General features: G+C 36.0%; 1 long non-coding RNA gene across 1 annotated transcript; it reads right to left on the bottom strand.

Moving 5' to 3' along the window:
• Positions 1 to 1,276: 1,276 nt before the first annotated feature.
• On the bottom strand, positions 1,277 to 9,206 carry LOC117084803. The gene is made up of 3 exons (XR_004437676.1): positions 8,973 to 9,206; positions 2,510 to 2,514; positions 1,277 to 1,286 (listed from the first exon to the last, which is right to left on the bottom strand). It is a non-coding gene; the product is annotated as an uncharacterized LOC117084803 (long non-coding RNA).
• Positions 9,207 to 10,832: the final 1,626 nt, after the last annotated feature.

Here is a 10,832-nt window from a genome sequence, read left to right as displayed (position 1 = left end):
GCCAGATATTTAACATTTAATGAAAGAGAGGGATAAAGATGGAAAATTACAAAGTCAGATTGCAGAAAAGTGTCTTCACACACACACATGCACATACACACACAAACACACACACACACACACACACACATACACACACTAAAGCCTAGGTAGAGGTGACCAGGAAGGCCTCTGCTGAAGATTGCCTGGGCTGGGAATGCAAATATGCATAGATCATGGCAAAGGAGCCTGAGTTCTTGACTGCAACTCCCTCCGGACACTGCAATGTGCTGGCTGTTCCACATATCTTACGTGGGAAGAACAACTTTCCTCCTGAAGCCTTTGTAATTGCCTGTGGTTGGGCCTCAAAGATCACACATAGGTTGTTTTTTAGGAGCTGAACTCTTCACATGTATCATGCTTATTTTTAGTCATTTGTCTGTCTTATCCACCTTAGTTAATATGTGTTATTTAATTTGCTGGAGAGTTTTGTATAATTCTTACAGATTGAAAATTTGATGCTCACTGAATACAGTCCTTTGCTTAGTTTTGTGTCCAGGTAAATTTACTGAGAAAGCAACAGATAATTTTGAAGCCAAATATCTCCATAATCTCCAGTTTTGCTATCCCTGGACCCCAAAACAACTTTGATGAGAGTTTTGCCTTTAAATCCTTCTTAAGAAATATCCCCATTGGAAGGAGGCGGTCACCTCAGTTTGCAAAGCTCATTAGTTTTGGAGGGAGAACAGGTAGAGATATAAATGGTAAAGGAAGAATAATCATTCCATATCTCTTTTCATCAATTCCACCCTTCTAAGAACTTTGTGCTAAGTATTATCATGCCAAAAATAGCAGGCTTAGGGGTTTTTATTTTTTCTGTGTAACAATGTAGTAAGTGAAAGGCACTGAAGTTGGGGAAGGTGAAAAGAGAAATTAAAATATTTCCTCTAACCCAGCCTTCATCTCCTGCTTCCAGTCTTGATTACTACACTCCAACCTTAAGTCTCTTTATGTATTCAATAGTTTAAGAGCCTTCACAGTTACCAGCAGCTTTTCATGTGTTTCTATTTATATAACCCATCTCTCTCTCACTTAAATCGTTCTCCAGAATTATTTGTGAATAGAAAAAGAATAGCTTGTACTTTTTTACTGTAAATTTATACTATTTATTTGTGTTGGGGTCCTCATATACCGATTATACCAAAAGCTCTTTGGATATCAACCTATCTTCAAGTTCTTTCTGCATATTTTCAGGGTGTCTCTGTAAATCCTAAAATTCATTCTTGAAAGAAATATTACCCAGAGTACTGCTGGTGAAACTTTCCCACTTAAATAAACATTATTAAATATAAACATCACAAGGAAATGTTAAAAGAAAGAGAAGGAGGAGAAGGACAATGAAGAGCAGATGGTGGAGAAAAAGAAGGGGGAGGAGAAGAAAGAAAATAAACAAGAAGAGGACGAATAGGAGAAACGAGAAGAGCAAGAAAGAGAAGGAAGAAAAGGAGAAGGAAGAAGAGGAGGAAGGAATATTACTTGTGTAGAGCTGGTAGAGTGGTATATGACAAGGTGTTACCTGTGTTTAGTTACTACCATTCTGGTCCAAAGTCAAATAACTAATGGTGGTCCTGAGAGTGGTGCTGATGTTAGCAGCAGCAAATCTGTATGGGTTTGCAGTGTCCTCAGTTCTTGCCCCTACAGAAGAAAAAATTCGAAGGGCATAAGGCAGAGTGGGAAATCAAGGCAAGTTTCAGAACAGGAGTGGAATGTTATTGAAAAGCTTAGTAAAGTACACTTGGAAGAGGTCCAAGTAGGTGACTTGCAAGATAAAGTGCATGGTTTAATCTTTGGCTTAGGGTTTTATACTTTGGCATACTTCCAGGGAATTGCCTCCTTTCTATCCTGTGTCTTCTCTTTGGGTGGGCTGTCTTCATGTGCAGTGGCTGCCACAACTTGGGAGATATGTTCAGTGTGTTTACTGGAGTTGTAGGCATGTTCTTCCCTTACCAGTCCAGGGTTCCTAAAAGGTCATATACCAGTTAAACTCCGTCATTTTGTCTTAGTGTGCATGCTTGAGCTCACTCACCCAACTCCGGAGATCTTATTGGGAAGCTGCTGATACCAGTTTCAGGAGTTTCTGTCTACTGGGAGACTGCCGGTTCCTTTCATCAGCTGTGACCAATTATTATTCTCTTAATGGGAAACTGCTGATCACTAGTTTCAGGTGTCTCAATTGGGAGACTCCATTTCCCTGTTGCCAGCTGTGACCAATTATTATTTGAACAACCACCTGATCATCACCTGATGGTTGCATGACCCCTGGTGTGGGCGTGGGGGTAGGGCAGGGTGATCCTCGGCCTGGCTCATGTTTGACTAACTACCTGCTGTACCATTTCTCCACTCAAGAGTCCAAGACTCCATTTATTTGGGAAAAACGGGCAAAGGTCAGTCTTTTGTAACTGCTTTCTTCTGACAGAGGAGTGGAGGTGGTGGTTCTGTGGGTCTTGGCATTTTTTTATTTTTCTGAGACCGAGCCTCGCTCTGTCGCCCAGGCTGGAGTTCAGTGGCGCCATCTCGGCTCACTGCAAGCTCCGCCTCCTGGGTTCACGCCGTTCTCCTGCCTCAGCCTCCCGAGTAGCTGGGACTACAGGTGCCCGCCACCACGCCCGGCTAATTTTTTGTATTTTTAGTAGAGATGGGGTTTCACCGAGTTAGCCAAGATGGTCTTGATCTCCTGACCTCGTGATCTGCCCGCCTCGGCCTCCCAAAGTGCAGGGATTACAGGCATGAGCCACTGTGCCCACTAAGGCCTTGGTCTCTTATTAACTGTCAGGGTAGTGTTGTCTCCCTGAGTTTGTGAAAGCAATACCCTGCCAGGTCCAAGGGAGACAGGGGCAACATTTCATCTTTGTCATGTTCCACTGATTGTCAGTGTAGGGGTACTCTCTGTAGAAGGGTGACTCTTGAATATTGAGAGGATGGTATCCCTCACACTGAGGATCATCTGGAGCTTCATGGCCTGAAGGTGAGAAGAGACAATTGTTTTTTTTTTTTTAGAAAGATGTCAAAATAAAATTAAGGGGTGAGGACAACTCTAAAAATTTCAAAGACCACTGATGTGTCCAGGTAGCTGGTGGCTATAATCATTACCTGCTAAGACTTAGGTGCATGGGGTTGCTAGTTAATTCCAGTATGTGCCCAGAATTAGAATATTGGTCCAGATTTTTACATTGCCCACCCTCTTGTTTCTTCTGGGCTGCAGGCAGCAATCACTGGTTGGTTCACAAGAATAAGCAGAGTTAGCCCAAATTGCAGTTAAAAACTCAAAAAAAAACTGAGAGACTTGAGTCTAATAACAGGGGTAATAAATTTTTTGAAACACAATTTTTCTCTCTAGTTTTCATTAAAAAATAAAAGCCAAATCATAATAGGACTGATTTGTTTGCAAAATAACTTTAGGCTTACTATACACAGCTTGATTATTTGCATAAAGCACAGAAAGAATAATTATTTGCCATATGTGCTTTTTTAAAAGAAAATGACTTTTATGGAATTTTGTTCCATAAGGAATCTCAATATGACTAATTTAAGGCCTTGGGTCCAGCCGTGAGTTGGTGCCATCAAATACATTTGTGAGTTGTGTATATCCTCTCTTCTTGAGGTCACAAGATATCTTGGGGCTCCTGGACCTGTCAGAAAGTGTCATTCTTCATCTACCACAGGACAGGAACTCTGTACATTGTGTAGACAAAGTATGAGTCCAGTTTTCCCAAGGATTTTTTATTGGCTCTTTAAATCAAATTTGATTCCTAAAAGAAAAACAAGCCATTTTAGTCAAAGCCTAAGTAAAAATATAGGCTGGGCTATATTTGTGTCCCCATGAGCTTATAGAGACTCTCACTCCAAGTATTCTAGCAAAAAAATAATTATCTATTTTCTCAGATTCCCATTTCCCATGTTCTTTAAGTAGGCAAGAAACCTGTTTTTCAGCTAACTGCTGCAAGGTGGCTGGATTTTCCTTTTTTTAAATATAATTTTGAAGGGCTTGATGCATACTGAGAAGGGTATGGAAGTGGAGGAGGAAAAGGAGAGGAAATGGAGGCTGCAGGAGGAAGTGAAAGAAGCAAGGGGAATACTCACAGGAAGGCTTCATATGCTAGTGGAAACAGCAGCCTTTGAGCTGAGGAGGACAATGTTTATTTGCCCTCTTGACATAAAGGAGGAACCTCTGGAGGACTCAGGGCTTGGGGTAAGAATTCACACATGGCAAAGGAAGAATTTCCCCTCCTCCTAAAGAGGTGCTGACTCAAAAATAAACAGTAGGTGAGGTCTTTAAAGGGCCACAGAGTGAGGCCCTATGCAGGCAGGTTAACTTTTTCAAAAGTCACTGGAAAAGTTGGCCCTGGATCATAACAGGGATGAAAAATATATAGTTAGTCACAAAGAGCTGGCAGAGCCGGAGTTCTAGTTAGTGTCTGTCCCAGCAATGGGCAAACAAGCATCTGCAAAGGAGTCTGTTTCTTTGCTGCTGAGAAAATGCAGCAAGAGCTGTGGGCACATGAAAAATGGGTGTATGTTTAAGACAGACTTGCTCTGAAGGCAAAGGATCCAGCAGGTACAAAAGGCCATTTCATAATACACACAGAGTAAACAGGAGAATAGGTGATATGAGTTTTTGGGAAAGAGTCAATTTTAGATGGAAAAGCAGAGGAAACCCAAGATATTACATGATCTCAGGCTTTAGCCCTACTACTCTCCCAAGCTTCCAGTTCAGGAGAGCCATGAGTGTCTCTGGTCTACTCTGTGCATATCACAGGGACCTTGACACCCTGACAAGTATGTTAGGGTAAGCTGAGAGATCAGCCAGGGAGAAGCAGAGACACTGTGACCCAGTAGAGTCATTTTGGGGGCTGGTTATTAAGCAGGAGAGTGAAAGGGGAGAAGAAAATGTACATGGGGTTGAATGCCTCCAGCTGAAGAAGGCAAGACATAGAGATGTCTTACAAGCAGGGAATGTAACTTGAGTCAAGTGTCACCAATGTATGTTAACAGCAGTAAATTTATGCAGGTCAGCAGCAACCTCAGTACTTGCCTACTCAGAAGAAAGAATTCAACTGAGGGGCATAAGGACTGACATTCGTGATGGTGATTGGGGGTGGAGTGGGGCTCTCTTGCCCTGCTTGACTCTCCTGCCCTGCCCGTGTTTGACTAACCACCTACTGTGACAGTAGTTGCTGCAGTTTCAGTTATTTATAAAAGCTGGACATGTGTAGAAGATGACAAGCTGGGACCCAAGGAGGTATTGTTGCGTCTGGCACCTTATTTGACTGACTTATGTAAGACTTCAAAATCTTGCATAAGCTTGTATGACTAATGCTACTTAGAAAAATGCAAGAAAGAAGATTCTGTGAAATGTATTCCTCAGTTTAACCAAAGTGACACAGCACAGTTGAAACCTTGGCAACTTCACATTCATCGATATCTTTTTTAACTGTATTTTTTAAACTCATACACAGCATTCTAACTATATTTGGTATTCATAAGTGTCTCTTTTAGGTATATTTAGCTTTGAAATAAGAAAATAGCAAAAGAATTATTTCTCCTAACAGGATACAACTATCCCTTATACCTCTCATCACACGCTAACTCTCCCCTCAAAACAGGATATGTCCATTTATCCATCACTAGGTGATGTCAATTTCTTTTCTAGCTGAGTCACTTATTTATTTATTTATTTAATTAATTTATTTATTTATTTAGAGACTGGGTCTTGTTCTTTCACCAAGGCTGGAGTGCAGTGGTGTGAACAGCATTCACTGCAACCTTGACCTCCTGGGCTCAAATGATCCTCCCACCTCAGCCTCCCAAATGACTACAGGTGCATACCACCAAACCAGGATAATTTTTGTATTTTTCATAGAGATGAGATTTCACTGTGTTGCCCAGACTGATCTCAAACTCCTGGACTCAAGTAATCTACCCGCCTCCCCCTCCCAAAGTAATGGGATTACAGACATGAGCCACCATTCCTGGCTTACACTCCTCTTTGTTAGTACCTAAATTGAATACTGAGAGACAAATTTACCTACTACTTATTACTTTGTATCCAAGGAAAATAATTTAGTTTTTAGTAGGAACCTAGAGCAATCCAGAAGATTTTATTCAAAAAGATGATACCGGCAGGAAACAGAAGAGTTGTTCTCCAAATTCTGAAGGCCTTCACTGTGATTAATCTAAAATAGTGATTGTAAGAGCTTCTCTTGAAAGTACTATTTTTTCTTGTTTTGTATTTTATAACATTAGAAAATGCATTAGAGCTTTTTGTAAAAATTGTGAGCCCAAATCTAATTAATATTGATTGAATCATGGGTCCCATGGCTCAATCATATGCCTTGAATTTTACGCATTGAGAAATTTAAGTATGCTGTCCAATTCTTCACTGTTATTATTATTATTATTATTATTATTGTAGATTCCTTATTTTGTAATAATGTTTTACTATTATCTAATAATAGTAGTAGATTAAAATAATTGTGACCATGTATTAAGTGCTTTACTATGGAAGTAAATACTAATAATATTTCCATTTTATACATAAGGGTACTAAGGTATTGAAAAGGTAATTTATTTGACATAAATTTAATTAAAAAATTATACATTAACATATTAACATTGGACATGCAAAACATGGAGAAAAAAGTAACATTTTATATACATCATATTTAACTTGAGTTGTGAGTAGATACATTGGCATGATTAATAGGAGGAAATTATTCAATTATTTGATTTAAAACTAAATAAATATGATCAAAATAAGCCAGGATAATCATTACGTTACTCATACTTAACATTTCTCCATCTGTCAAGCTTCTTCTTTCTGAGATGCTCTTTGCTTGCTTGTCAATGTGCATCACCTTTGCTGAATCTTCCCTGTATGAGGATTCTTGGAACATATGCCACGTGACTACTTTACTCACCAAGTTTTGATTTTTCAGTTTCTCTCTTTCAACTTCCCATAATTAGTCTGGAGAGGCTGAGATAAAGTTTATTGCCAGAAAATGACTATGATCAAAATCCCAATTACTGGCACTTTATTCCTTTGATAGAAATTGAGGCTGCCTTATCATTTATTATGGGAAAATGCATATAAATACATCAGAAAGATTGTTTAAACACCTTCTCTTTTGGTAAATTTCATTATGGGGCTCTAGCAATTTGAGATTACATAAATTGAAATCATTTAACATTTTATCTTATTCCATATGATTTACAGAAATGTCTTAGAGTGTAACTATAAGTAAATACAATTAACTTGAATTGATACTATACCACTGTGAACTAGAAGCTGAGATGACTTTCTGCTTCAGGTTGTGGACCTTTGTGAACATATTATTTGGACAAGAAAACAGAAACTACTATGTATGCCCTTTGAATTTTCACATATCCTCATTTTCTTTGACACAATGTGAATACCATTTATATATCCTGTGTATATACACTGATATATAGCAGTAAATATTTGTTGTTGTCCCTTAGAGTCATTGAAAGGAGCAAGGGTAAATTGTAATTTTTTTTTTATAAAATATAATAATGTACAGGTATATTTGGATCATTCTTATAATTTTCTATTTGGTGTTTATTTAGCATTATTTGCCTATTAAGAAAATTATATGCAGCAAAAGAAAAAATTAAACTTTTGTACTATTTGTTTTCAGCACATAAATAAATTTCTGCTGAATAGAGAAAAGTAAATTTCTTTTCACAGTAAACAAAAATCACTAATATTTCCAGTGCTTAATTATTATTATTATTTCTACTCCAAAGCTATTTCATTAATGCTTTTATAATCACAAATTTCTCTTTCATTTAATATGATTCAGGTAAAGTTTACAGATTACAATTGTTCCAAAAGAAAGTTATTATTCTATTTAGTTTTAAATAAGCATTTTCAAAATTTCCCAAAGAGAAAATTCAATTTTCTTCCGGTAGCACTCAAATTCAGTACATAAATGCTGTGTTTATATAATGGAATGCATTGGTCCCCTTGTGCTAAAATGTTTATTATTTCAACTGTAGAAAATGCCACATCACGGAATTGATTTTCCTTCAATATAATCCAGTTAATACAACAGTACCTGAAAGTGACTAAGATGGTTGGGAGACATAAAGTTTATTGCTTGTACTGTAACTGTATCTGTAATAAACCTCAAAAACTTATTTTCCACACCAAAAGTCTTCAACTGAAAGAGAGTTTTAGGTGTGAATATTAGTAAACTGAGAAAACTAATGGAAAGAAAATTATTAAACAACAATTGCATTATTTAATAAATACTTCTATTAATATCTGTGTATAATGACTCCAGTGGCTCTGTCTAGGGGAAAAAAAGGCGTTCACTTCAATTTTTTCAAGAAATAATTTCAGCCTGAGAAATAACATTTACCTTTGTTGAACTCTGTGCTTTGCATTTAGGAGGAAATTCTTCAAAAAGAAGGTACTATATGATACATGTACAATCTTTTTAGGAAATTATAATTTGTGTAAGATTTATCTTGCCCCAACACCCGAATAAAGACAGAGTATTGTAACAATTCTAAGCCTTAACCCTCCAATCAATTCAGTTTAGTCTTAATTCTGAATGTAGGAAAGAAAATTTGCTAAAAGACCAAGGACATTTTCGAAGTATGTGCCAATTGAGTTATCATTTTTATTGATTTACTGTTGTGAAAAGAGTAAGTAGAAGAGAGGAGAAGGAGAGGAGGAGGAGGAACAGAAGAAAGAAGAGTAATAAGAAGGGGAGAAAGAATAAGGCTGTAATTAAAATGAATGCAGAATTTGAAGAAAATCAAAATGAATATATTACTCTTAGAGCTAAATAAATGTTACCTGAAGACTTGCACTAGGAAGAAGTATTTTTATTAAAAATATCAAGATTACTACGGAGAAATTTTGAAAGGATTATATGATAAACTTCAATGCATATACTTATGAAAACAGAGTAATTCAAAATATTCAAAATTTAAAATTCCAAGTTGCTATTAAAAACATAAAATTATCAAGATATCATAATAGTTTTACAAAAATAAATATTGTTAAAGATTACTGTTAAGTATTGTGTGTAAATTAACAAAAACTCTGGTGTAATAAGACAGCCGGAGTAGAACAGATTACCAAAATAAAGGAGCAAAGCCCCTTTTAGGAAGAAACCACATTTTTCTATAGCTTAGATATTCTCTGAAAAAAAAAAAAATTCTCATAGATAGTAAATCATATATCTCATAACATCTCTCTCAATATTTTGATGAAGTGTAATTTTGAAGATTGTGTTTAAGTGGATTTCCATGTTAGTCAGATAAACCGATTTTTAATAGATTAAATGATTATGATGGGAAAATAATTTTATGAAGATATTGCCAATTAAAAATATTCTAGTGATACAAGTAACCAGTCTTTCCCACATAAGATATTTTAATCTGTCTTAATACCAAAAGGTAATGTAAATATGTAAATTACATAGATGAAGCATGTTTAAAATATCTCAGAAACTGTCTTAATCTGCATGCCTGGTTTTACGTTTCTGGATGGGAGGAATAAATCTAGTCAGGGAGGCTAATGGAGTGGAGGAGACGTTCTAGAACTCGAGGTTTAAAAAGAATATTAATAAAGCAAGCAGAAATTATTGGAAAGATAGAAGTAAACTAAATAAAAGAAACTACTGGAGAAATGGGTTATAAAATGGCTCCCCAAAATACTGCATGCCCTGCACAGCTCCTGGGATTGAAATTATAATGGATTCTACTCCCATAATCCAGTCAGCCATGCAGTGCTGGATTACTGGTTCATAGAACTCTGAACTAATAAATGTGTGTTGTGTTGAACTGTTAAGCCTGTGAAATGAAAAAAATGAATATATGAGGTGAACACAGTAGAGTAGGAGTGAAGCATAATAACAGTAAAAAGTATACTGTTCAACAATTTTCACATTGGTAAATCATTCATTTATTTAACAAATATGTTTGTACATATATTAGTTGTTCATGGTGGAGGTATTCACTCATGGAAATTAAAGTCAGATACTTCTGAAATCATCCAGTGTGATTCGTAATTTTAAAAAATATTTGAGAAATAGCTTATTTACACTACTACTAATTTCTGGGTTGGAGTACACATTCAGTGGATCTCACAATTTCGATATTCAATCAGATAAATACTTACAGATATTTTATCAAAATACAGAAATAAGAATAAGTGCGGACTGTGAAACAGTAAATAGATATTACAAAATGGGTCATGAGTTATAGGGATGGCAGTTTACAGTCTTTACACAGATAATGCCCTTTATTTCAGTATATTGTCAAAATGTATGAATGGAAATTACTGATATTCCATTAAGTAATATCTGTTGCATAGAATTTTTAGATCAGAGAGACTTCTGAGAATTGGGTTTGCTACTGATTAATTGTAAGAACTTGGCAAGTGTTATTTAATGTCTCTAGGCATATTTTTTACAAACTTATATATAAATACCTTAACTATACATAATATTAAAATTACTACATAAGGTAGTCATGAAGATTAAATATGCTGATACCTGTAAGACATTTAGGAAAGTACCTATAATATTGAAAAGTGCTCAATAAATATTAGATATTAATATTTATTACATTATTATGTATCATGTACTAATGAATTTCATTAATATTAATTAAATATGCATAGTGAATAAATGAATAATTTGACATATGAATGAATAAATGCCTATGCCCTCTTGAGTACACTATTCATAGTTTCCCCATTACAGCTGCAATTGATTCTTATTTGATACATTATTTTGGTAGTAATAGCTACCTACATT

Source organism: Trachypithecus francoisi, unplaced genomic scaffold (assembly GCF_009764315.1).
Source record: "Trachypithecus francoisi isolate TF-2019V2 unplaced genomic scaffold, Tfra_2.0 Lachesis_group1, whole genome shotgun sequence".
Lineage (NCBI taxonomy): Eukaryota > Metazoa > Chordata > Mammalia > Primates > Cercopithecidae > Trachypithecus > Trachypithecus francoisi.
This window is presented reverse-complemented; position numbering and strand designations above follow the sequence as displayed.